Raw genomic sequence first — 25,745 nt, forward strand, 5'->3', positions numbered from 1 at the left:
ACTGAGTTCTTTATGGTTGGCTTAGTGGGACCATGTGCTTGATGTAACAGCACTGGCAGGATTACTAGCCTTCATCCCAAATTATCACTAAACCTACATTATCTAATAGTACATAATCACTAATACAGTCATTATCACTATGACTGAACTGAACAAGTTAACCAGCCTGAATAATCAGAAGGAGGCTGATGGGAAGGGGGAGTTCAGAAAGACCAATTGGGAAGGGATCTTTAGAGTGAATAGAGAAATGGAAACAATGCTTTATGCATTAAGAGGTTTGGTTTCCACAGTTTCATTCATTCATTCATTCATTCATTCATTCATTCATTCATTCATTCATTCTTATTTATTTATTTACTTACTTACTTATTTATTTATGAAATGTATATGGCCACCCATTTTACAAGAAGTGACTCTTTCTGATTAATTTAATTTTGAAAGAAAAGTAAAGACATTCCAGTAAAATAAACATTTGTTTATTTAGTTATCAAGTGTATATACCATATCTTCCCATAATACCAAAGCTGAATAATCTGCTGTTCTCCAGATATGGCTGCTTTATAGTTCCTAGCAGACCTTGTCAAAATGGTCAATAGCAGAGTGTATTGGAAGTTGTTGTTTAACAACATCCAGAGAACCCAATTGCCCCATTCCTGTTTTAGAGTCATGGTTCATATAATTGCATGTGTCAGTCAAGATGCTGACATAACCCAAGTTCTGCATAGATATTGCCTAGCAACAAAGTGATGCCAAGGAAATGTACTAAGTATCTTGTGTCAGTTGTATAGCTTGTACACTATATGTAATACTGAGTATGAATATGTTGCCTTCATTCTAAATAATTAACTGGGCTGAAAAGGTGTTAGCAAAGCTTTTTACTATTGTGAAAGTTTAATGAAGATAAATTTATCAAGTTGATTAGCCAGACAGTGATTTTTAGCACTCTGCTAAATTATGCTCAGATTCAAATCTAAATCTATCATTTTTGATGCATGTTTACTGCGAGAATTAAGATACTTTAATATGAAACTATATTCTTGCCATGCATCATAGAAATGATTTCCAGATTTCCTGATTCCCAGTCACATATGGCAGCTATCGCAAGAACAACTGGCAGAGTGCTAGCCATTTGCAAATGAAACAATTGGATAGATTGTGGATGTGTTATCATCACACTGAAACAATAGTAGGAAGTATTCCCTTATGAATTTCCCATTAAACTTTCCATTAAAGTCATTTTTAGAGTCACTGGGAGTTGGGCGGCACATAAATTGTAATAACAATAACAATAACAATAATGACTCGATAGGTGGATAAAAATGCCAAATCCAGCCTAAACATCAGGCTGACTATGCAATCAACCATAATTTTTAGTACACCTGGAATTAATATTATTGTTAAGGATAAAATGGAAGGTAGGCTCCTCGATTACTGCATTGTGGTTTCAATTCTGTTATCCCCCTCATGACATACCTTTAAGCCCTCAGTCTGCTAGAGCAGGGTTCCTCAACCTTGGTGACTCGAAGATGTGTGACTTCAACTTCCAGAATTCCTCAGCCAGCCATGCCAACCCTAACCCTTAAGACTTGGTTATGTCAGCAGGCTTGGGGACCGCAGGGCAGGGGGGAATGAGTGAGGTGGCTCTCTTATTTTTAATATCCTTTTATTTTCTGTTTTATTTTGCTTTTTATATTTTAATGTATTTTTTTTTACTGTTTTTAGCTTTGTTGTTCATTGCCCAAAGTCACCTGTGATGAGATGGGCGGAGATATAAATTGGTTAAATAAATAAATATCCAGATGATACTTGTCTATGTAACTCTATCCCAGATTATTTAGAAGAAGCAGTTGAAATCTTGACCTAGGTCTGTATCTGCAAGAATCTAAAGATAAGCTTAACCTAGCAAGAAGGAATGGCTGCTGATTCAGAAGTTGAGTATATCTGGAACAATACCAATTTTAGCTCTATATGGGTTTGTGCTCCACCAGAAGGAGTTGGTTGGCTATCTGGGCTTTGTTCTGGTCTCCAAGCTCCCACTGAAAGAACAGGTGAAAGCTGGGGTCTTTGCACAGCTTTGGCTGGTGCCCCAGTTGTGATCATTCCTGGAAAAGGAAGCAGTGGCAACAGTTACTCATGCCCTTGTTATTTCTCATATGGACTACTATAGTTTGCTGTACATGAGATTGTCATGAGCAGCTGCATACTAAGAGGAACAAATCTGTTATTTTTGCAAATACTCGCCCTGTGGAAGTAGAAGATGATGGTGTTGACCTTCTCAAAAGGTCTGCATAGCTTACAGACTGATAATCTATGATAATAACTAGAATCTACCCATCCAAACATATCAACAGAGAACATGTGTTGAGAGTCTCTACCCCATATAAGATGAGGTGGGAAGGGAGCTGGAAATGAGCATTCTATACTGTGGCTCCCCTACTATGGAATGCCTTACCACCCACTCCTGATATTTGGGAAGCTGTTAAAACCTTGAATTTTTAAAATAGTATTTGGGGACTAAGTAATGAATAGAGATATACTTGTGGTGGCTATTAGTATATTATACTGCCAATTGCTCTGATTGTTGTTACTGATGTGAATACTGTAGGGTTGTTTCCCCCCACCCCCTTCTTTGGCTTGTATATCACTTAGCATCAAGCAATTGAAGCAGCATAAAACCTTTGTAGATAGATAAAGAGGGAGTGGGTAGCTCTAAGTGATCTCAAGCAAGCACTTCTTTTCCATGTGGTTCAATTAATGAGGCCCAAATATAGCATACACCCTTCAACTTTATTCACCATCTTTTGCAGTGTGCTGCAGAAAGGATTTCCTGAAAGTAGCAAGGGGGAAAGAACACTGGCTCAGAGAGGATTCTAATTTAACTCTAGCAAGATGTTCCTCCTACAATTTCCATACAAGTCTCTCCATGTTTACTGCTGCATTTACACAAGATGAGGTCAGGGTGACTTTGGAGTGGCTAATCCAGCACAGTCCTGGACTGCTGTTTAATAACACATTAAATCCTGGAATCCAATTTCCTATGGAAAATGGCTTTTATGAATGTAGGTTTAAGCAAATTCCCAGAGTGCTTGAATTAATTAGTTACACTTGAATTAACTGGCTCCATACAGAGAATTATTGACTTAACTGATTGCATGAACTTGTGCACACTTGAAGGTTAGTTTGTCCATCTGCATCTCATAAACCTCATTTCTGACATTACTTAATTCCACTGCTAGTGAACTCAGATTTCTTAACACATATTGTTTTGTACTATCACTCTGATAAAATAGCTTGTTTTTACTGAAAGTCAATCAGAATTATTTGTTTAAGATTGGGGGAGGGGGTATATAATTTCTAAAATAAATATATAGCTTTATTGTTATACTAGTATGTATAACTGAAGATGTAATGAAAGGCTTTTGAGTTCATAATCTTAGTTTCTCACATGTATAGGGAATACAAACTTCCTAAATTAAGCAGAATCACAGTTAACTAGTCAATTATTAAAAAGTATTTTACAGAACCCAGATATTACAGAAGCATTACTCACACATAATCTGCTGCAAGTAAAAAAAAAAAAAAGTGAGAAAGAAATAATGTCTTCATTGTTTTCAGTTTATAAGGTAGATGTCTACCTTTCATGAAAGGTGTAAGTTATAAGGGCTTTTAGGCAGACATCCCTGGATATTGGACAAGTGTCTTGGAAAAACAGAAGAAGAGATCAGAAAAGAATAACAGCATTCAACCTGCAATTTTAAAACTGAGAATTGCCCATTACCTCTCCTTATACCTGAAACCTACCCCCAAACCACTTAAATCATCTAGTCAGTAAATAAGTATTTCCTCCTTCTTGAAATATTGTAATAACTGAAGAGTTACAACGTAAGAAGAAGCTTTTTATTAAGACTGGACAGAGTTGGCACTGGCGTTATAGACTCACAGTATCACACCATTTTGGAATGTGCTGTTTCATATGCAGGATTATTGTTTTCAGCCTACTAAACTTTTTTCTTGTTTGAAAGGCATAAATACTAATACCAAGCCTTGCTTTCTGAAATATATGCTTCTGTAAATCAACATAATGAAGCAATATCACTTGTAAAATTTATGCCACTAGTCAGACTGTGAGCTTCCAACAACAACAAAGGAATGAAAAACACTTTATAATAAAGGAGGGAGATGCCGTATCTGTAGAAAGGTCAACTGTTTACAGAATGCTCCAAACAACATTCAGCCAGGATTAAAGGGACGATGCAGCTAAACCTGTGACCTTTTAATTTTTTTCTTACACATAACCTGCACAGTTAAGAGCTGTGCAAGTCAATATCACAAAAACAGTCCATTGGATACTTGATTTTCATTTCTTTTTTTCTTAGCATTCTAGAAAAAAATACCAGATTTTAAATGGTATGTAAAATACTTTCATTGGCAATGTCTCACATAATCAGTTTCCTAGAATTATTGATGCAAAAAAGAAAACCATTTGTGGTTTCAAAGTTTAACCATAAAATTACAAGTTAATTAAAGTGGACTAAGTGGGATCCATTTTCAATTTGTTACAAATGTTGAACATAAAAAGAGATTCATGTTCTGTCCTTTTTCTTTCCTACCATCCCAAAACTAGCTTGGTTGCTAAAACAAGAACATCCAGATTCATAACATTTTGGTGTAGCAGTGAAATAATTAGTAGTCCTTTTTTTTTAAGGCAACATTTTTTCAGAAAATTAATGTAAGATGATAAATTATAGCAGTCATATAAAACAAACTGTAGTAAACTGCTTCTCTAAAATATTTCTATAAAAATATTCAAGACACTTTTCGACCAAATAAAATTATGTAATAATAAAAAAGCAAAAAAAAAATCATTAAAACTAATAAGGCATTATCTAAAAGGTTAAAAGGCAGAGACAGTGTAAAGGAATTTAAAGATGGGGTTTATAAGAATAAAGCAATCTCCACTGAAGGGTCATGAAAAAACTCCTTTGAAGGCTTCCCTAGACTTCATGTGCGACTAATGAAAAGCCCCTTGTGTGTATCTACACTGTACTGTACTGGATTTTCCATTGTCATTTTTAGAAGAGAATATATGTAGCTCGGGGTTGAACTGTGGAGTCCTTGGGGTTCTCTGAGCTTGGTTATTTTTTTGCAAACGTTTCATTACCTGGCTAGGTAACATCTTCAGTGCTAGGATGGAGTGGGGTTTGCTCAGAGAACCCCAAGCTAAGAGAACCCCAAGGACTCCACATTGTCAGTTTTTTTTTCATCTGTTCCTGTAGGTTAGGGTGGGGAAAAAAGGGAATGTAAAAGAGATGTGGAGGAGAATTTGTTTTAGAAATGTACATGGGAGTAGGAGAGTTTTTTCCTTATCTAATTAAATGCTTCAAGTATCTATGCTCTCTTTCTCTCCCTTTACATCAAAAATGCCACACACATATTCACAGTGTTTTGGATCACTTCCTAGAAGTTAAACATCAGCAATACTTCCTATAATGTCCAGGAGTGCTTCAAAGAAGAAAAGCTATGTGTGATGATGGCCAGGTCTGCAAATGTTTACATTCCAATAATTAGAACTGGCATTTGAAAGACTAAGAAATTCTAGAGTCTTCTCAGATTGACCTAGACATCCTACTATAGATTCTGCCAGGGCTCTACTGGCTTGCCCCACTTCTGTCTCATGTCCAATGCCAGTAAGAAAGAATATTTATGACCTTTGGGGATCTTACTAATCAGAGCCTATATTTAGTTTTTTACATTGCTGTGTCTTTAGCAATGAATGCAAATTCAGATGTAAATCAAAGTAAGCTAGATATGTCTAATCTATCTGGTTGTATAAAAGCAGAGACAGACTTTGTTTTGAAATCAGACATTTTTTAAAAAATTGTTGAGACTTTGGAGTTGGCTGTCAAAAGCAGGATTTATGTGATGCCACCTTATATATAGGTTTACATGCAGACTAGAGGAATTGCAAGTTCTTCATATCCTCATTGATATCAGCCACATTTGTTTATTTGCTTGTACAAAGATGTTCCCATTTAGTCTTTGGGGGAATCACCTGCCTCTTTAGATCTTTGTAAGTTCTAAATTTGTCACTCTTTTCCATGTATTACAGCATTTTAAAATTATCTGTTTATTGTTTTTGCTATACCAGCTACTATGCTGGATCCATATTGGAAAGAACAAAGTTGACAAAGGTAAAGAAGACACCTCATAGAAGCCCTTTCTTTGATCCCTGTTTTGGTGGTTGATGATATAAGGCACAATACAAAATTTTCCCTTCAGAGAAATAAATTGAAGGAGTGGCTAGGACTTGATTGATGCGTCAGTGCACAAAAATTATACTTCTTATGATCTACAGTGATGAAATGGTTAGTTGAAAGACTGGTTATGGATTTAATGTCAGAATCATGTGCCAGCCAAAATCAAGGAAGCATTTTACAGCAAAACTGAGATAGTCTGAAGCAGGCTAGGCCAAGTAGAAATTATTAAGCTGAAATGTGCTGTGATAGCATACTGTTTGATGTTTAAAGGCTTTGGTCATGAATCTTTTCTAGGGTTTTACAGGCCCAAAACAATTGATAATAGGTTACTATGGGGAATCTGCTGAGCTGAGAATTCCTATGCTATAGCACACCAATCACCAACTAATTATATGTGCAATCCTGTGGTGTATGATCCATATCTTTATTGCAGTGCGAGTAGTAATTTCCAACAGTCATTGTTAGCATGCCACCTTATATATAGGTTTACATGCAGACTAGAGGAATTGCAAGGAAATAAGTTCTTCATATCCTCATTGATATCAGCCACATTTGTTTATTCGCTTGTACAAAGATGTTCCCATTTAGTCTTTGGGGGAATCACCTGCCTCTTTACTGTCTGACTATGGGACATTATGGGACATTTAACAGTTTCTATCTTGTATGCATTAGTCCCAGGCTGTTAGTTAAATGTCAGCAAGTTAGGTATAGCTCTTTCTGATTATATGGGCAAACGTCCACCATCTTGGCATCTCTTTAATAATAACTTATGTCTCTTTCAAGGACATGTTAATAATCCTGTTCACCCACCTTGTTGTCTTTGTGTTGTTCTATTTCTCTTAACCTTGTCAAGATAGTCATTTTTTAAAATCCATCCTCAGTCCTGTCACATGCCCCAAGTATATGAGCTTCTGCTAGCTAATCATTGATCCAGGACTAATTGATGAATTCTTGCAGTTATGGTATTATTTACAACTCTCCCCAAATCCATAATTCATTAGCATCTATCTACTCTCTTTCTCATTCACAGGCATTCTAGAACAATCATTGCTTTACCTTATATAATGTTTCATTGATGAAATCAGGGACATCCACACATAAAAAAGGGCAAGACTTTAATCTCACAGATCAAACAGTAGCAGTTACCATCTTTACCTTTTTAACCTCCCCCTCTTCCCGGCCTTGCAGAGGACCCTGAGTGAAATAATTTTTTCTTCATGATTTTAAGTTTGTTGATGCTGTTTCTCCAACATCTCCTCTTTTGCAGTGTGTTTTCCACCCTTATTTGTTCTTGTACTGAGAAAAACAAACCTATCACCATTACTTGCTTATCATGAACTGAAGTTTACTAAGTGTTCAGGCTATTAGACTCTGGATTTTTCATTTCCCCTTTTTTTACTTTCATGAGTTTTTATAAGTCTTATTATTTTTAGCTAAGTACATATTTCAAACTTTTAGAGTTTTGACCTCTAGTTTTGATTCCCGCTGTTATTGCTACCAGTGCCATCATATTGGTTGCATATGTTAAACAGATATAAGGACAATATTTAGTCTTGTCCCACTCCCAATTATTCTGAACTTCTCAATTTTTCCAAAATCCATTCTTGCAATAGATTCTTGTCCACTGTAAAGATTCCTCAGAAGAATTATCACGAATTATTATCAATACTTCCTGCATTTTGTGATGATCTATGTTGTTGTTGTTGTTCAGTCGTTAAGTCGTGTCCAACTCTTCATGAGCCCATGAACCATATTGCACCAGGCAATATCTATACAGTTAAACAAATGGCTATCGTCACTGAAGTCAAGGTATATTTTATCTTCTCTTGCTGCCTCCTCTATCCATCTTACATTAGCTAGCTGATCACATACCCCCTTTCTTTCTTGAAAACTATGTGTTCATTTAGCATTTCTATCTTTGGATATAGTTAATTAATTGTAATTTGTTTATTTGTAAGACTGTAAGCAAAACTTTGCTTGCATGAGGAATTACTGCAATGGATTAGCAACTTTTATGTTCCCTTGCATATCCCTTCTTTTTCCCATTACTGGACCATATAAATTTGTTCCATATTTGTTCACATAGAGCTGTTACCATCTTAAGTGCGTCTTCTCCTCCACCTTAATGCAGGTGAATTAGTATTTCAATTCTACTTGGTCAGTTCATATTTGACAGCTGGCCTATTGCCTGTTGTACTTCATTGCATAGTGGAGTCACTTTTTGAATTTATTCTCTTTTAAAAGTATTTCTGTCATTCTATAATCCTATTTGTAAAGGATCTGAGTATTGTATTTCCATCTTTTAACTTTATTTGCCTCTGGGTGTTTTCTTCTGTGGTTACTCTTGAATAATATTGCCTTAGCTGTAAATTTGTCTATGATTACTCTATCTTTAAAAATATATATATCTTTTTTCTCTATTTGTTGATGTTCTTGACTGAGTTATATTTCCTTGTCCTTTATTGCTTGAAGTTGATTGTCTGTGTTCAGTCATCATATGTCTTTCTTGTCCAAGGTACTCATCCTCCATTTTCCTTAGCAATCATAATAGCTTATTCTGAAAGCCCCTTGGATCTTTTCCCATAGACTATAATGCTTGTATTGTAGCACCTACACACTAGCTCCATCCTTTTATGTGGAGTGGCAATTCTTAAGTAATGAGTTTTATATACAGAATAATGATATTCTGTATATAGAAGATTTTCTCCCCTGAAAAGAATTCACTTGGTTTTGTAGAAGACTTTACAAAGACTTTCTGGAAGAATTCCACTTTTCCTACTGTTTTCCATGTACACTGTTGTTGTTGTTTTCCTACTTCTTTAGATATTTTCTAATCCTTCCCCCACCTCCAGTAATCCTGGGTTAGCAATGCAGATCTCTTTTTTCAGGTTACAGTTACATAAAACAGACTGCAGTAATGATTCATTTCCTGTCATTGATGAACTGACTATTTCTTCAAGATGTTTATAAACTCAATATTCACTGTTTGTTCATTTGCTAATATGACATATTTAATATTTGTAAGAGCTGTTCACTTGGCATTGAATACATACATTTAAAGTGATAAAGTGTTATATAAGGTGTCAAGTTTCCTTTTAAATAGAAATATATGGCATAGTGTGGCTGCACTGCCTTTGTCACTTTTTGCTAATCTGCAGCTGAACTGCTGTGAAGATTGCTTTAAAGTTTCCTTTTTCATTTACACCACAGCCATCTAAGTAGGTTACTCACATTTACAGTTATAAATACATACAATTATTGACAAAGACATTTTCCAGACAAAGTTCCAGACAAACTCTTGGTAATGCTATGACATGGGCATCATTGATCACAGGGCATTGTAATGAGGGACTAGCAGTTGAAAGCAATTTGGACATGTCTCTGCATGGGTGGCATTTTACTCATGGATGATAAAATGCCATTTCAAGGCAGTGTGGAAGAGCAGGCTGCTGGAACAAAATTGCAGGCACATGTGCTGCCTCCTTTCCCTCCTATTTGAGCCTTTTCCCCAGCATCGGCACAGCATAGCTGCAAACGTGACACAGGTGTGGGGAAGAGACGTGTGTTTAAGAGCTTTGCAGCTACCAGCAAACTGAGTACAGCAGCCAAATGAAGGAAGATGTTTTTCCTTTAGAAGGAGCAGATGGTCCAAAAGAGAGGAAAAGAAGTAATAGCAGCACAGCAAGACAAAGCACAAGGTAAAAAAGGTGCAAGAGCTCTACATGCTGGCCATTAACAACAACAACAAAAAGAAATCAGAGAGGGGACTTAAGACAGAAGAGGCTTAAAAAGAAATGTTGATGCATACTAGTAATAGTACAGAGCATGGTATATAGGTAATTGTAATAGGCAATACTAATATAGTATATTGAATAGTAATAGAGTATAGTATAAGCATTGTCATAATAGTAATTGAAGAGTAATAGTATATTGAAAGAGTATCACAGTAATAGTATAGAGTTAGCAATAGAATAGTATATAGGAAACACTCACATATCACTTTTGTATGTTTGTTTTTACAAAATAAAACATCTCCCCAATCTTTATATGGAGATATAAAGAAACCAACTATCCAGGGTCTAGTGCTTTTGTGTGTCTTGAGTCTGGGCCAATCTAATTGGGTACAGTTTAAAAAAGAACCCATGACAATTGGCGTAAGCAGTGGGTTCCACTCAGACTCAAAGGACTTATTAAGTACTGTGCATGAAAAGTTAAAAAAAAAAGTCTTAGCTGCTAAAGGAAGAGAATGTTTATGAAGAGAGGAAAAGGATCTCTGTTTAGACACAGGCCTCAGGCAATGAGATGAGACGCTTAAGAATTGGGCAGCAAATGAGCACTGATTGGCTGACAATTGCTTATCCTTAGCTGTTTTCCAGAAATGGCAAGTATAGCCTGGCTATTAATTGACTGTGAGCTCCTGATTCACATCCAAATCAATCTGAAACAGGCTAGATCTGTCTTGGGTGTGGTTTAACCTGAATTTAGGAGAATTGGGAGACAGAAATGCTGGCTATCAGAAAAGCCCTAGGGAAGAATGAGTAGGAAAAATGTTTCAAGGGCAGCAGCGGGAGAAGATTCCTTTGGTAAGGGAGCATCACCAATAGCTTTAAGGGACTTCATCTCTGGAATAAGTATTTATCAATTATAACCACCAAAGAAGAATTTGGAATGCATGTAAATATACTTTCAGAATTTTGCAATGGCACTCCCAAATCACTTTATATTTATAAAAAGGAGAGTATAGTGTGAATACCAAGGGAAGAGAAGGAAAAATAATTGTATACTTTAAACCTTGTTTGCAAACTGTATATAGAAAAAAGGCTTACATTAAGAGAAATGCCCCCCCTCCACACGTGCTTTTTTTGCTGAACACAAACTGATGCAGAAATGAGGATGAACAGAACTTGCAGTCAGTAAATGAAAATTCTGATTAAAAAAAGAAAAGCATCAATCTCTTATAAAGACATACTGTAATGCTTCAGTCAGTTAATATTTCCTGCATGAAAGTGCCTCAGATGTTATAGCAAGACAGGGTCAATCTGCATTTGTTCTGTAACGCTTGGAGCAGTTCTAATTTACGTTAACAGAAAATGAGTTTGAATAAATATTTGTGTATGTGGATTACAGAGAGTTATACAAAGTTCCTTGTATGTGGAAATGTACACGTTATTCCCCTTATTGGGATGGGGAGAAGGCAGCAGTTTCAAGAATATATTTCTGAATGAGAGATTACCTTTTTTAAACCCACTAGGGAATCTTCTAGGGAAAAGAGTTCTATGAACAAAATTAGTGATGAACACTCAGATCTGTTTGAAAGGATTATCCATAATATAAGGGTATCCTTTTATCCAAGCAAGAATCTGCTGCTGCTACCATCTGCCTTCTATTTCCTCATTTTCCAAAGGACTTCTAACTTATGTAAGACAGGTAAAGAGGAAATAGCAACAAATATCCAGGTCCTCATAAAGCTCCATATATTCTAGCAAAAAATCCACTGAAATGTCACATCTAAAAATTCCAAGTGAGAAAGTTATAACATTTTCATCTTTTTTCACTTATGGAGACTGAGTACATGGTAGTCTAGATACTACTAGGTAGTAGAAATTATTTAAAATAATCAAAAACCATTTTGCTGTATTTTGCTTGTGCTTAACTTGCTTCAACTAATCTTGAGAATAACTGAATAGAGGAAATTCATCAGATTCCCACTCATATTCAGTTTATGAATTAGTTTATTTAACACATTTATATAGCCGCCCATCTCACAGAACATGACTCTGAGCAGTGTACAATACATAAAAACAAGAAACATCATAAAACATTAAGAAAAAAGATAAAAACTCAAGATAGTGGGAGAGACAACCATCACTTAACATCACACAACTATCTTGCCAGCTTACCATGGGACCCGCAAGGTTGATGGAAAAACCACTTCTTGAGGGCTTTCCAGAAGGCGAATAGGGATGGGGTTGATCTCACCTCAGGCGGAATGATGTTCCATAGGGTGGGAGCAACAGCAGAAAAGGCACAACACCTCGGTCCCACAATATTTAACTCCTTAGTAAATGAGCCCCACAGCATACTCCTCCTGCTTGACCTGATGGGATAGGTAGATGTAACAGGGAAGAGGCGGTCCCTCAAATAACCTGATCCCATGCCATGTAGTTGAGGCAGCAATAGAACATTAATGGAAAATAAATTATAATTAAATAATGAAGATCCTTCAGTATAAGATGACAAGCATTATTAAGACTTTACAAACTAGTCTCTCTGTATCCATAGTCTTGTTTATTTGAGTGTGTGGTTTTGTTGTTAGGTATTTTTTGCTGTACATTGGAATGGAAAAGGATATATCCAGTTAGCACATGCAATTCCTAATCATTTGATGAGATGTCCTTGATGTATTTAAGATGAAGCTTCACTGCAGGAGAGTGCTTCCCTAAAATTTCTATTGTAGTAATTGTGAAATTCAGTAGGTCCACAATTCATCTGCAAAAACTTCTTATCGATATGTCCAGGGGGAAAAATATGGACCTTTAAAATGTTGATGGATCTTAATTATGTTATTATTGTTGGTTGCACAGTCAGCCAGATATTTATACTGGATCTGGAATTTTTATCCACCTATCGAGTCTTTCCCAAGGACCTGGGATAGGCAGATGTTGTTTGATGGTGCTAAAGGTATCATCACATGATGTAAGCTGTTCCAAGTAAGGCTGCCTTTTGCAACTGACTGATGGTGATTTTGTCAATGCCAATGGTGTTCAAGTGGTACTCCAGGTGTTCTGGGATTGCACCCAAGGTGCCTATTACTATTGGTACTATCTTTGCTTTCTTTTGCCACAGTCATTTTATTTCTATTTGCAGGTCTTTGTATTTTGTGATTTTCCCCAGTTCTTTATCATCATCATCATCATCATACACAACAACATGAAATCAATGCTGCCAGTTCTTTAGCTGATGTTGGCCTTCATTCACACTGAGTTCTTCCCAAGAACCTAGAATGTTGTAATGTATCGACATAGTATATGTGCAGATTCAAGCAGTGTGGCCTTTTGTAATTGACAGATGGAAATTTTGTCAATATGCATATTTTCTAAGTGCCATCCAAGACTTTTTGGTATGGCACCCAGTGTGCCAATAACCACTGGGACCACCCTGCCGGTTTATGCCATAATCTTTCAACTTCAGTTTTCAGATCTTGATACTTCGTGATTTTCCTATTTTTTGTTTTCTATTCTACTATCTCCTAATTGCCACATCAATTATCCACACTTTTCAACCACAGTTCAATCTGGTGTGTTATCTTCCAAGACTTTATCAGTTTGTATTCGGAAATCCCACAATATTTTAAGCTGCTTATTTTTATCTACTTTTTTCAACTTTATGTTCCCACCAATTTTTCATTACTGGCAATAGATAATTTTTACAGATGTTCCAGTGAATCATTTTGGGGACTGCGTTATGTCATTGTTTATAGTCAGTTTTGTGATCATCTTGCATGAGCTGAGTATATGATCTATTGTTTCTTCTGCTTCTTTGCACAATCTGCACTTTGAATCATTCAATGATTTTTCAATTCTGGCCTTGATTGCATTAGTTTGAATGGCTTGCTCTTGAGCAGCCAAAATCAAGCCTTCAGTTTCTTTTTTTAATGTTCCATTGTAAGCCATTGCCAGGTTTTATCTTTATCTGCTTTCCCTTCAATCTTTTGTAGAAATTGACCATGTAATGCTTTTTCTTGCCAGCATTCTGCTTGTGTTTTTTTTTTACATTATTTCAATATTCACGTTTTGTTTCCTGTACATTCAGTAAGTTCCAATTTTTAACTTGCTTCAGTGCTTGTTCTTGACTGTCTTTTACATAATCAAACAATGCATGGTTTTGTTCTTCAATAGTTTATTTCACTTGAAGTAAACCTCTGCCTCCATTTCTGCAGGGCAGATATAATCTATTGATATCACTATGGGGATGTAATGCATAGTCAATAGTCATGAGTTTTCTTGTTTTTCGGTCCAAACTGTCCAGTTCAGCTTGTGTCCAGTTAATAATTCCAGCAATGTATTGTATAACATGTATGGCCTGGGTTTTGATGGCGTTGATGGTATTTCCACCATTCAATTTTGTCTTTAACAATTTTCTCCCTCTTTGGATGTATTCTTTTCTAATCACATTTTTAACTTGTCCATGATTGATTTCCAAAGCTTCTTCAATTTTCCTGGTGTTAAACCAATACTTTATTAGGCTTGTCTTTATTCTTCCATTCTTCCATTTTTGCTCTTTCATGTTCTTTAAATAACTCACATCTGATCTTAATTTCTTTATTTGGCCTCCAGTCTGATCTTCCACTTTGGGACTGAATATGATTTTGCTTTTGTTTTTTTAAATTTTGAAACCCAGTTCTTCTGTAACCATCACTGCTGTACTGGAGACAAGCTGATTGGTCTGTTTAACCAATGTTATTTTAATCCTTGCAAGTGCCTTATTCACATCCTTCATTATAGGTTCCAGGTCTTTTTGGGCACTACTTTCAGTGCTCACAGTCTTTGGTTTTCTACTGGTAATTGTGCATATGCCATAATTTTTTCTTTTAACTCTTCTTGTCAAGGAGTCACTTCATAGGTTGTTTCAGTCCTGACCTGTACTGTTGTTATTATTTCTTCTAAATTATCACTTCTGCAGTTCATAGTTCATGAGTTCTGTAGTTCATTATTACTATTCTAAGTTATCAATTATCTGTTATCAATTCTATACATCATCATCATCATTCTATTTAAAACAAGCTTTCATATATTTTAGAAATATGCAACTTTATTCTTTTTTTTTAATGTTTACTCTTCCTTACTCTGTGATAAGCCTGAATTCATTTCCTCAGTAGTAAGTGGAGGGGGGGGGGCAATTAGGGGATTATAGTGCATTGGTGAAAGGCACCTTCTGCAACCTGTCTCAATAAGCAAGGTTCTGGTAAACATTTTATTCAGTCAGAAATGTTGACTGAATTAAAATAGCTTCCTATATCTAGAGGTTGCAGCTACTTTAAGCCCATGAAATATACAGCAGTTACATTTTATTGTTTGAGGAAATACAACCATTTGTGGCCAAACCTGATGTTCACTGTAGGCTCTTAAGGTCATCTTATCTTCCTTTTGTGCAAATTTTAGATATGATTGTTCCTTTGTGTGCATTTGATGTGCGTGTTTACACTAAATTAATTCTAAGAAATGCATAATTCCCTGTTTTTATTGATTGGTTATGAAGAGCTACATAAATAAGTTGCAAAGTGATTTAATGGTCTAATTTAGACACAGCAGACACTTTCTAAATACTATTTGAACTTCTGTTATAAATCCTAGCTATATAGGTGTTTAGAATCAATTGATTACATGTTTGCAAGTTATTTTTCTCCATCGTAAAATTATAATATTATACGTTACAGAGTTCTTTGCTCTCAATGGAATATTCTGTTTCTGCTGCTTTGTTGGGTGTGTAAAGACTGTGATTCAGGCTTACCAACTACTATTTGGTCATAAACTGGCAACAATATCATCATTTCACAGTATAAACACTTACTATGAAAATGTGGAATTTGAATGTCTTAAAAAGATAGTAAATCCTGTTTTAGCCAGCAAAGCAAAACTCTTTCTGAAAAGAGCGAAGTGAAATCACTTTAAGGAACTCACTATAGGCTTGACTCCAAGTGGTCAGAATTTTAATGTGATGGGACATTGTCTTACCCTATCATCTGGGACTCTTTCTGGTCTGTTACCTCCAAGGAAGTGGATAGGGTCCTATCTTGGTTCCCTCCATCACTTGACCTTTGGAACCCTGCTTCCCACAGCTTGAATGAGAAGCAGGAACAGTGGTCACCACACGGATCTGGGAAATTGTCAAAAACTTGGCTTAAGCTGAAGTCATGCAGAAGGTATGTGAGAATGTATTTCACAGGAGTATGGCGGGGGGGGGGGGGAGGAGAGGTAAAGCACAGTCAAACTTGCAAGATTCTGTTATTATACCCAATCTTAATAAAGGTGGTTTAGTCTTCTGGTAGGGTTGATTTCTTCCTTTTTTGGGAAAGATTGAGATGGTGGTAGTGGACCAGCTTCACAGCATCTTAGAGGAAGCACATTATGTGGACCCTTTTCAGTGAGGCTTCAGGTCCTAGTTTTGAGATGGAGACAGCATTGGTCACTCTCCTGAATGAACTGGATGGGTGAAGTGCACACCTCAAAGATCTTTTTAGTTAAAGATATCTTTAAATATATTCTGATATTGAGTTCATATAGCATATGGCCATCATTTTTCAGCTGAATATGACTTTTGTCTATCATTTGTTTAATTAAGAATACTTTTGGCAATTGCCCTCTGATTAGCCAGCATCTTTTATATGATGAGTGATTGTTTTTATCTCCATGTGGTTATTTGTAGTTGCCCAAACATGCAAGCTGCATGACAAATCAAAACAAAATACCAGAATTCTTACATATAAGCATTATAGTTTGGTGTAGTTAAGGCACTGGGCTGGAAACTGGGAAACCATGAATTCTAGCCCTGCCTTAGGCACAAAGCCAGCTGGGTGACCTTGGGCCAGTCATTCCCTCTCAGTCCTAAGAAGAAGGCAAAGGCAAACCACTTCCAAAATATTGCCAAGAAAACTGCAGAGACTGGTCCAGGCAGTTACCAGGAGTCAACAATGACTCAAAGGCAAAAAAAAAAAAAAGCTTGAATGATAGATGACATAAATTGAACAGATAACTCACAAAGATTAAAAATAGTGGACATTTTTCATCAAGATGAGTCACACAAATGCACCCACACATACTATAATGTTGTTTGCAACTATGTTCTTTTTTCCTATCATTCTTATTGTGCTGGAGTTCTCAAATTTTGCAGTACCACTGTTCCCCAAAACAGTAAATTTATTTGTGCAATCCCAGTATGAATAAATGTAATGATTTTATTGAGGTTATGGTTAGGCAAGAAATAAATATGCTACTTATTTGAATCATTCAACTTTATATATCAAGATGTTCCCAAATTCTATAGCACCATAATGCCCACTGCAAGCTTGTCCAAGAGAGATGCAGTTTCAGTTTTGATAGGACTCCTGCTTTGCCTGTGCAAGGCTGTTCAGTTAAAAAAATAAAATTGTGACATCCCCACTCAGTTGCTCATGGCCCACGGTCTGAAAAGCCCTGCCTTTTCCATTTAATGATAGATGTGGTTAATTATTTTGCAGTGGAAAGACAAGTTGTCAATTAGTGCTGTAAGGAAGCTTCCAAAAAAGAGACATCGGTAAAGCAGAGACCCAAACCTTTATTCCCTGGATAGCACACTATTAGTTTGCTTTAAGACACTTCACCTTCAGGGCAATTTTGATATCAGTTGAGTATTTTTAAATTTCCCACAATACATTTCTTTGTTTAACTAGCAACTCAAACAGGTCTCTGAAGTCAAGATTTTTCTTTTTTTCTATTTTTATTGAAGAGATTTTTTACAGAGTAAAACAATACAAATTTAAAGAAAAAAAAAGTGATAAGTGAATAAATAAGAAAGAAAAGAGAAAAGAAAAGAAAAGAAAGAAAAGGTATAAAGTTGTTTTCGATCTTCCTTACAGCAGTTATAAATACATTTATATTTTATCCTCTCTCTCTATAGCTATATCGTGGCTTCCTTCTTTCCATATTCTATACCCTTTTTAATCATCAAACCCATAAATCATAAGTTCATTTTTTTTCTGTTTTCAGTAAAAAGTCCATAAAGGGTTTCCAGTTGCTGCCAAATGTAGTTGTTTTTTTCCCTAATCAAGCAAGTTAATTTTGCCATCTCTGCAAATTCTGTAATCTTCACCAACCATTCCCCTGTTGTGGTTCTTTCAGAGTCTTGCCATCTTGGCACATATAATAATCTTGCTCAGTTACCATGTACACGATCTTCCATAGATCTTTTCTAGCTGTCAATCTGTTAGTCCCAACAAAAAAAGTTCTGGTTTCAGTTGAATATTAATCTTTACAATTCTTTGTATCACTGTATGTATCTGAACCCAAAATTTCCTACCTTTTTTATAAGTCCACCAGGCATGATAAAATGACCCTTCATGTTTTCCACATTTCCAACATAAGTTTGAAGTACCTTTATACATTTTAAAAAGTTTTACTGGTGTCATATACCAATGGTACATCATTTTATTCAAATAAATAAATATATTGTAATGTAATGTGAATTTCAGTCCTTTCAAACACATATTTTCTTTCTCTCTAAAATTTCCACTATCGTTAATTTGTCTGTCTTCTCCACTAAGTTTTCCTTCAAATTCTTCAATTTTCTTAACTTCTTTTCTCATTTCCTCTTTCATCTTTACCAATCTTTCTTCCATTCTTCCTTCAGATACAGCCAGATCACTTTTAACAGATTTGACAGATTCAAATACCTCCTTCCCCATCTCTCCAAACATTTTTTGTAATATCTCTGGAGTAATCCCTTTTTCTGTCAGTTGCTATAACAATCCTCTTCTCCCTTCACCAAGTTTTGCTGCTTTCCTGGTAGTTGCCATTCTTTTATTTGTAATCCAAAAGTGAAAGTGAGCACCATTTGCAAAGGTGAAAGTAAAAGGCAAGTTCTCCCTCCCTCCCTCCTTTGCCTTTTCTATGTCTTGGTCTATTTGGCTAATTATTTCCAATTAGTATCAAAAGCACTGTCACCAAAATATTAAGCTTTCAAATTTAAACTGTCCCCTTTATTTGTTTATAACTTTCTTAGGTCAGAATCTTTATTTATTTATCAAATTTATATGGCCACCCATCTCACAAGAAGTGACTCTGGGCACCTGTCAGGCCCAGCCCAAGAACAACGGTGAAACAGTCCAGTTGAGTTAAGTTCCTTTATTAGCTTACACCTATAGACAGAATCTTGCCAGGCTAAATCTATGCTACTGCAATAACTGGACATACTGTGGAAGATTCTAGGGAGTGGCTATCCCGAACTTCTTTTGCTTCCCATGCTCCTCCTGTGGACTGTGTTGTCTCTCCTTTCCCTTCCTGGAATACACCCCCTCCTTTCTGATAGCCTTGCTCTCTGCTTCTACTCCCCACATCACCCTCCTCTTTGTATCTACATTCTATCACATCTCTGTAAAACAAATATATAAAACAATGGGAAAAAATCGTAAAACCCAAGGAGTACGTAGCATGCATAGGATTATGGTAAAATATCAATAAGAAGCCACCAACTTTATTTTCTCTGCCTTACTTTCACTCCTCATCTGTGAAGCAGCACAAAAGCACTCGAAAGAAAGAAAGATTCACTTCATCAGTTTTCTTTAGTTCTATCTATTTAGGTTGCCTGTTAGTTCTCAGCTGCTTTTTCTTACTCTTTAATGTACTAAAGGGGGATGCTATTTCTATTATTGTTATTTATATCCTACCTTTGGACCACAGGAATATGGGTGAAGCAGCAGATTTATATCAACAGATGCCACATATATATAGGCATAAGAAAGTTAATTTAATTTAGGGCAGAATATTACGTTAGCTCAATATTATATATCCTTCCTGTGTGTTTTCTTCATTCTGTAGACTCAAATGTGTATCTTAATACCAATGTTTTATCATATTTTCCATTGGGGATACATGGGAATAGTAGTCCAGTTGTGTCTTTCCTCCAAACACCTGCTCCATTTTTGGCTCCCTTTTGTTAACAGATATGAAAGCTATAAAATGAAGGAATTCATGAAATGTTTCCTTCCTTTGATTCATTGTAATTATTCAATGATTCAAGGTTATTATTCCTTACATTTTACATAGTATTTTTCTTTCTTTTCCCTTCATTCCTTTAGCAAACTTGAAAAAGATTAGTCATTCCTCCAGTTTGGAAAAAAATTATCAAAAGCAGGACTTCACCTAATCAGTAATTTGACAGAAAATTCACTTGATCCAAATTAATTATTAAAAGCTCATATCCAATTCTTTTAGAATTCCACAATCTGAATTATATTTTTCATGATTATTAATAAGTGCTTCAACACTATAATTAGAATCATAGAATAGGAAGGCACAATTTCAGCCATCAAAAGAAGGACCACTGAACCTAGCATGTTAGAATAACATTTGATTTGAATGCATTAGCATCTAAAGGACCAGAGTCAATACCCATCAATTCTCAGCTGTGCCTCTGCCCAGCTGCCTGCACCTTCTCCTGTTTAAAGTTCCCAAGGAACATGCCTCCTGGCCTTTTCCAAGATCCAAGAGGTCTGCAGGGGTGGCAAGGGGGCAAATGATGAAACAACCATTGTGATATTGCAATGCAAGCCATGTAATTTAAGTACTACCATCTGTCTGTATATTGCAATGCATATTTCATCATTTCCTTTGTTATTTATTTCTTTGTTTATTTATCAAATTTATATAGCCACCCATCTCACAAATGTGACCCTGGGTAGCATACAATAAAAACAATTAAAGATAAAACTTTAAAAAATCATTAAACAATTAAAATATAAATATAACTAAAACTAAAAACTACAGAGTGCCTTCAAGATTTTACATGCAATATAGCCATTTCATGGGCTTTCTGTTTCCATGGGATCCCCAAGCCTACAACAAAACCAAGTTTTAATGGATTTCTGGAAAATCAGACTCCTGGGTTCTGTCAGATGGAATTTCTTAGCAGACAGGACCTGTAACAGGCCCTTCCTGTCAGACCTGATGGGATGAGTAGATGTAACCGGGGAGAGGTAGTACCTCAAATAACCTGGTCCCATGCCATGTAGGGCTTTAAAGGTCAAAAACTGTACCTTAAATTGAACTCAGAAGCAAACTGGCAATAACCAATGCAGCTCACAGAGCAGAGGTGTAACATGTGCAGTTCTAGGAGCACACATAATTGCCTGCGCTGCTGCATTTTGCATCAGTTGAAGCTTCCAAACATGCTTCAAGGGCAGCCCCATCTAGAGTGTGCTACAATTATCCTTTCAGGAGGTCACCAGGGCATGAGTAACTGAGAGTAGAGCTTCCTGGTTCATAAATGGACACAACTGGTGCACAACATGAAGTTGCACAAAGGCCTTTCTAGCTATGACTACTACCTGTTCTTCAAGTGTGAGTCACGAGTCCAGAAGGATCCCCAAATTACACACAGGGTCTGTTTGGGGCAGTGCAACCCCATTCAGCACCAAATATGGTAAATCCCAGATCTGGAAGGCCCCAAAACCCAAAGCCACTCAGTCTTGCCAGGGTTCAGCTAAAGTCTGTTGTTTCCCATCCAAATCCCCACAGCCTCCAGGACCCAGGATAGGACATCAACAGCATCACTTAGTTCACCAGGGGCAAAGATGTATAGTTGGGTACCATCAGCATTCTGATGATAACTTACCATATCGTGACAGATTATCTCCATCAGTGGCTTCATGTAGATGTTAAACAAGAGAGGGGAGAGTACTGAACCCTATGGAACTCCACATAGAAGGGACCAAGGTGGGACCTCTTGCTCCCAAGCAACACCAGCTGGAATCAACCTCACAGAAAGGAAGAGAACTAGCATAAATCAAATAAAATCTTTATAACGATCATAGACCATATAGAACAGTGCCGCCCACTCCTACTCTCAGAGCTGATTCAGAAGGATACCATGATTGAGGGTATCAAAGGCCACCAAGAGGTCAAGTAGAGCCAGGGTGAATGCACTATCACCATCCCACTCTCACCTGAGGTCATCCAACAGGGTGACCAATGCTGTTTCAGTCCCAAGCCCAGGCCTGCATCCTGATTGAAAGGGGTCCAGATAATCCACTTCATCCATTCATTTTCAGTTTGTACCAAACACTTATGCCCAAGACACAAGTGAATATCTTTGTACTTGCCTATCAGGGAAGGCCCCTTGATGGCAAAACAGTTCAATCAGCTCAGAGTATCACCTTTCTCCTGGCCATGCAGCTTTCTCAGGCCAAAGAAAATCAATTCAGCCTGTAACCTTTCCATTGTAGCCTGGAAACCCACTTACCTTTCTTTTCATTGTCAGTCATATCTCCCTTTGTTAGGGAAGAATAGACTAAGATAGCTCTAAACTCAGGTCACTGGTGTGTTCCAGGCTTTGAATTTGTCACTGCATGAACACAGGACATCTCTTGCTTGCTCCATTCCCAGACATTTATCAGAACAAGCAGAGACAAGTTGTCTTTCCTAGTGACCACAGTTGAAAAGCACCACCCTGTTCTTTCTGTTACTGCCATGCTGCTCTTGCTCCATTCCCAGATATGTGTGGTCAACTTTTGCCTACTAATTGGAGAATGAATACAGAAAATAGTGGTCTGTTTGGAGAAAATCCAGACATATGGTAGCTTTACTTAATCAGCAGCATCTTGATGTTTTAACACTTTTTTTTTTTTTAATTTGGGCTACTGGATTTGGGCTACAAAATTATAGGAATCACTTGATGATAACAAAGAGAATTTTGTGTATCTTTTCACTTCCATCTCATAGATCTTTATTAGCCCTAAGATTTATGCTTGCTGTTACCAGATTTCTCTCTCTCTCTCTCTCTCTCTGACTCAGTCCTTTATTAAAATGTAATCTCTGGCCAGTGTGTAAATGCACACGTACCTATATGTGCAGACACACGTGTATGTGTGTATAAAACTAGAACTGATGGGGAAATGAAAACTGAAGAATTAGCTTTGGTGGGAGTTAGCAGCTCTAGATGATAAGCTAGGGAAGCTGGTTACATTCAAGACTTTTGTAAGTGTTAATAGCCTTTATTCCAAATTGAGGTTCATTTTTCTTTCAAGTAAATTAAAAATATGTATTTTGAATTTAGTGATGCTACTAGAACATGAACAATCAATGAGAGACATAAGAAGTATACATGTAATACGATACCATATCCTGAATCTACAGACGACCCCTCCCAGAGACTTGTAGATGTTAAAAAAAAAAAAAAAAGTAGGGGGGGAGAGAAAGAAAGAAGCAAATCTGGAGGCATACCACAAAGAAGTGAACACTAGGCCAATCTCTCCTACAATCAGCAATCTCATATCTTTGTAGGCAGTTAAGAATAATATTATGATAAAGTCTGAGAGGTCCAGTAGGATCAAGAGGAACAAACTCCCATCATTGAGATCCTGACAGAGAACATCTACAGCAACAGTGCCATCTCATGCCCAGGACTGAAACTTGACTGAAAAGGGTCCAGGTAATCTGCTTCCTCTATGACACTCCACTGCTGATTTCCACGATCAGGTACACTATTTCAGCAACTATCTCCAGAAAAGGTTGGTTGGAGATGGGACAATAGATGTCCAAAACAGCTGGGACTAGGTAATGCATTGCTCTGGTTACTACAGATGTAGGATCCCACGTATGTGGAGTCAAGACTGTGGCAAAGCAGTGATGCTATCAGCAATATGTTGGGCACACTGGCCATAGTGACCAGGCAGGACAGCTACATACAGCCCTTCCCTAACAGGGAATTGGCCACCCTAAAAAAGATGGCAGGTTGACTGTGAGATGACAATCTTCTGCCACAATAAGGTAAGAGAAGTAAAGGTCCTTGGCTTCCCTTATCACCATGGGCTCATACCCATGCTTGGTCAGATTCACTTTTTCTCTTCCTTCACCAACACTCCAGGTCTGCCACTTAAACTATTGGATCTCCTCAATAAACCAAGGAGACTTCTGGGATTGGCCAAGAGAAAGAGGATACTTTAGATGCCTGACCATCTAAATGGGTCCATTTACCCTACAAGGGTTCCAAGCAGCAATTTCAACTGGACCAGTAAATCCCTGTAAAAAGGGTGGTGATAATGCTCTCTATAACCCTATCACAATGCAACTCCTTTGAGACAAAAGTGTGATCTGTTGTGCGCCCATCTGCATGTGCCAGGCCAGAGTTGGGACAAGCCCATGGTCACTTTGGATGTCATGAACTCTTGGGAAATCCCAGCCCTAAGGTCATGGAGAGGGGTCCCACAGCACCAATAAGTGAAGGGACCAACACTGGTCCTGAGACTGAGTCCAGAAACCCAAGTAGGGATTTCAGGCAGCAGGATGGCCACTACATTACTTCTACATAAGAAAGGCAACAAGAAGAAGGTAGGGCTAGTGTGACCATCCCTATCCTACTTGAAGTGACAGCAACATAATTAGCTTCTTTTCTACTTCTGTTTCAGCCATTTGCTTTCACTGTTTATACCTCCTGCTCAATATGAATATAAATTCTTCTCAAGAACACTACTGGTCTGGAACTGATCCTGCCGGGTTTGCATTTTTCCCCATTCTCCCAAACTGAAGAAGGTAGAGGTACCTGATATGGGCTTGCAAAAATCCCAGTGATTGCTAGAAGACAGAAAAAAGATACAGAAAACTACCTCTTTGTTCCCATGTAGTGGACTTGTAGCCCTAGGAGAAGGAATACACTACTATGTTTCATTTCAGTTACAATTTTTGTAGCAGACTACAATCCAGAGATTCTAAGCAGCATAGGACAGAACAGAAATGCATCCTATAAATTAAATAAAAGAACCCCTACAATCTTGCCCCCCCCCCCATGTATGTTACAGGAAAAAAAATCAACTAAAATCCTGATAGAATAAGGTTATTTTGTGCTGCTTTACAAACTGTAGATCTTCTGAACATATGGAAATGCTTTCAATGAACATATAGGAATATTCAATCCTTGTCCATCTTGCTGATTATCATAGTGCATAGAAGTAAAGGAACATGATTCATCATATCCTTTCCTACAACAGAAGTTATTTTTTTTCCTACTAATTTGTATGCAATGTCTGTTCTGTTTATAAAGGTGAGAGTAATTAGAAAATGGGAGGATAACAAAAGCAATGCAATCTGGCAATCCTTTGTTTAGTTTTAGATATTATGCTTCATTACACTATGTAAATTACAACATGTTGACGAACCACTGCGTGAGAAGAGAAGAGGTGAGAAAAAACAAAAGCAACAAAGATCATTTCCTGCCAAGAGTAATGATAATGTTGAAAACTGTAGTCCTCAAAGACTCAGAATTAAGAGCTGTCACATAATTTTTTAAAGCAAAATCATGACTGCATTTAGAAGTTCCTACTTGGACAAAATATCAAGGAAAACCAGTAGAGTTTGACACAGTTGAAATTATCTGGTTTGCTGAGGCTTCACACATCTATACATTGTTGTTCAGTCATTCATACCCTCAGATCCTTCATGACTTGATAAACCCAATTTTACCAGTATTCTCTGTTAGTAACTCTTCTCTGAATTCTTAAAAGCTTGTGCCTACATCATTCGTACTGGTATCTAACCACCTTGTCTTTTGTTCGCCTCTTTTTCAGTTGCCTTTGATTTTTTCCAGGCGTCAGAGTTTTGACTCTTGCCTTTCTGTTACGTGCCTAAAAGATTTAGGGTTATTATTAGTTCTTCTGGTGGGCAGCCTGATTTTACAACTACTACTGAAATATTTGTTTTTCTGGTCCATATTTTTCTCCACATTTTTTCCCAAACTGAAGAA

The 25,745-nt window shown here is 36.9% G+C and overlaps 1 protein-coding gene across 2 annotated transcripts in view; it reads left to right on the top strand.

Annotated features, from left to right (window-relative positions):
* The window catches only part of CNTNAP2 (contactin associated protein 2), a 1,202,163-nt gene that overhangs the window by 529,373 nt on the left and 647,045 nt on the right, over positions 1-25,745 (top strand). The window lies entirely within an intron of this gene.

Source organism: Python bivittatus, unplaced genomic scaffold (genome assembly GCF_059951505.1).
Source record: "Python bivittatus isolate LINGU-HERP-01145 unplaced genomic scaffold, Pbiv_v1 ctg000610_np1212, whole genome shotgun sequence".
In the NCBI taxonomy this organism is placed as follows: domain Eukaryota; kingdom Metazoa; phylum Chordata; class Lepidosauria; order Squamata; family Pythonidae; genus Python; species Python bivittatus.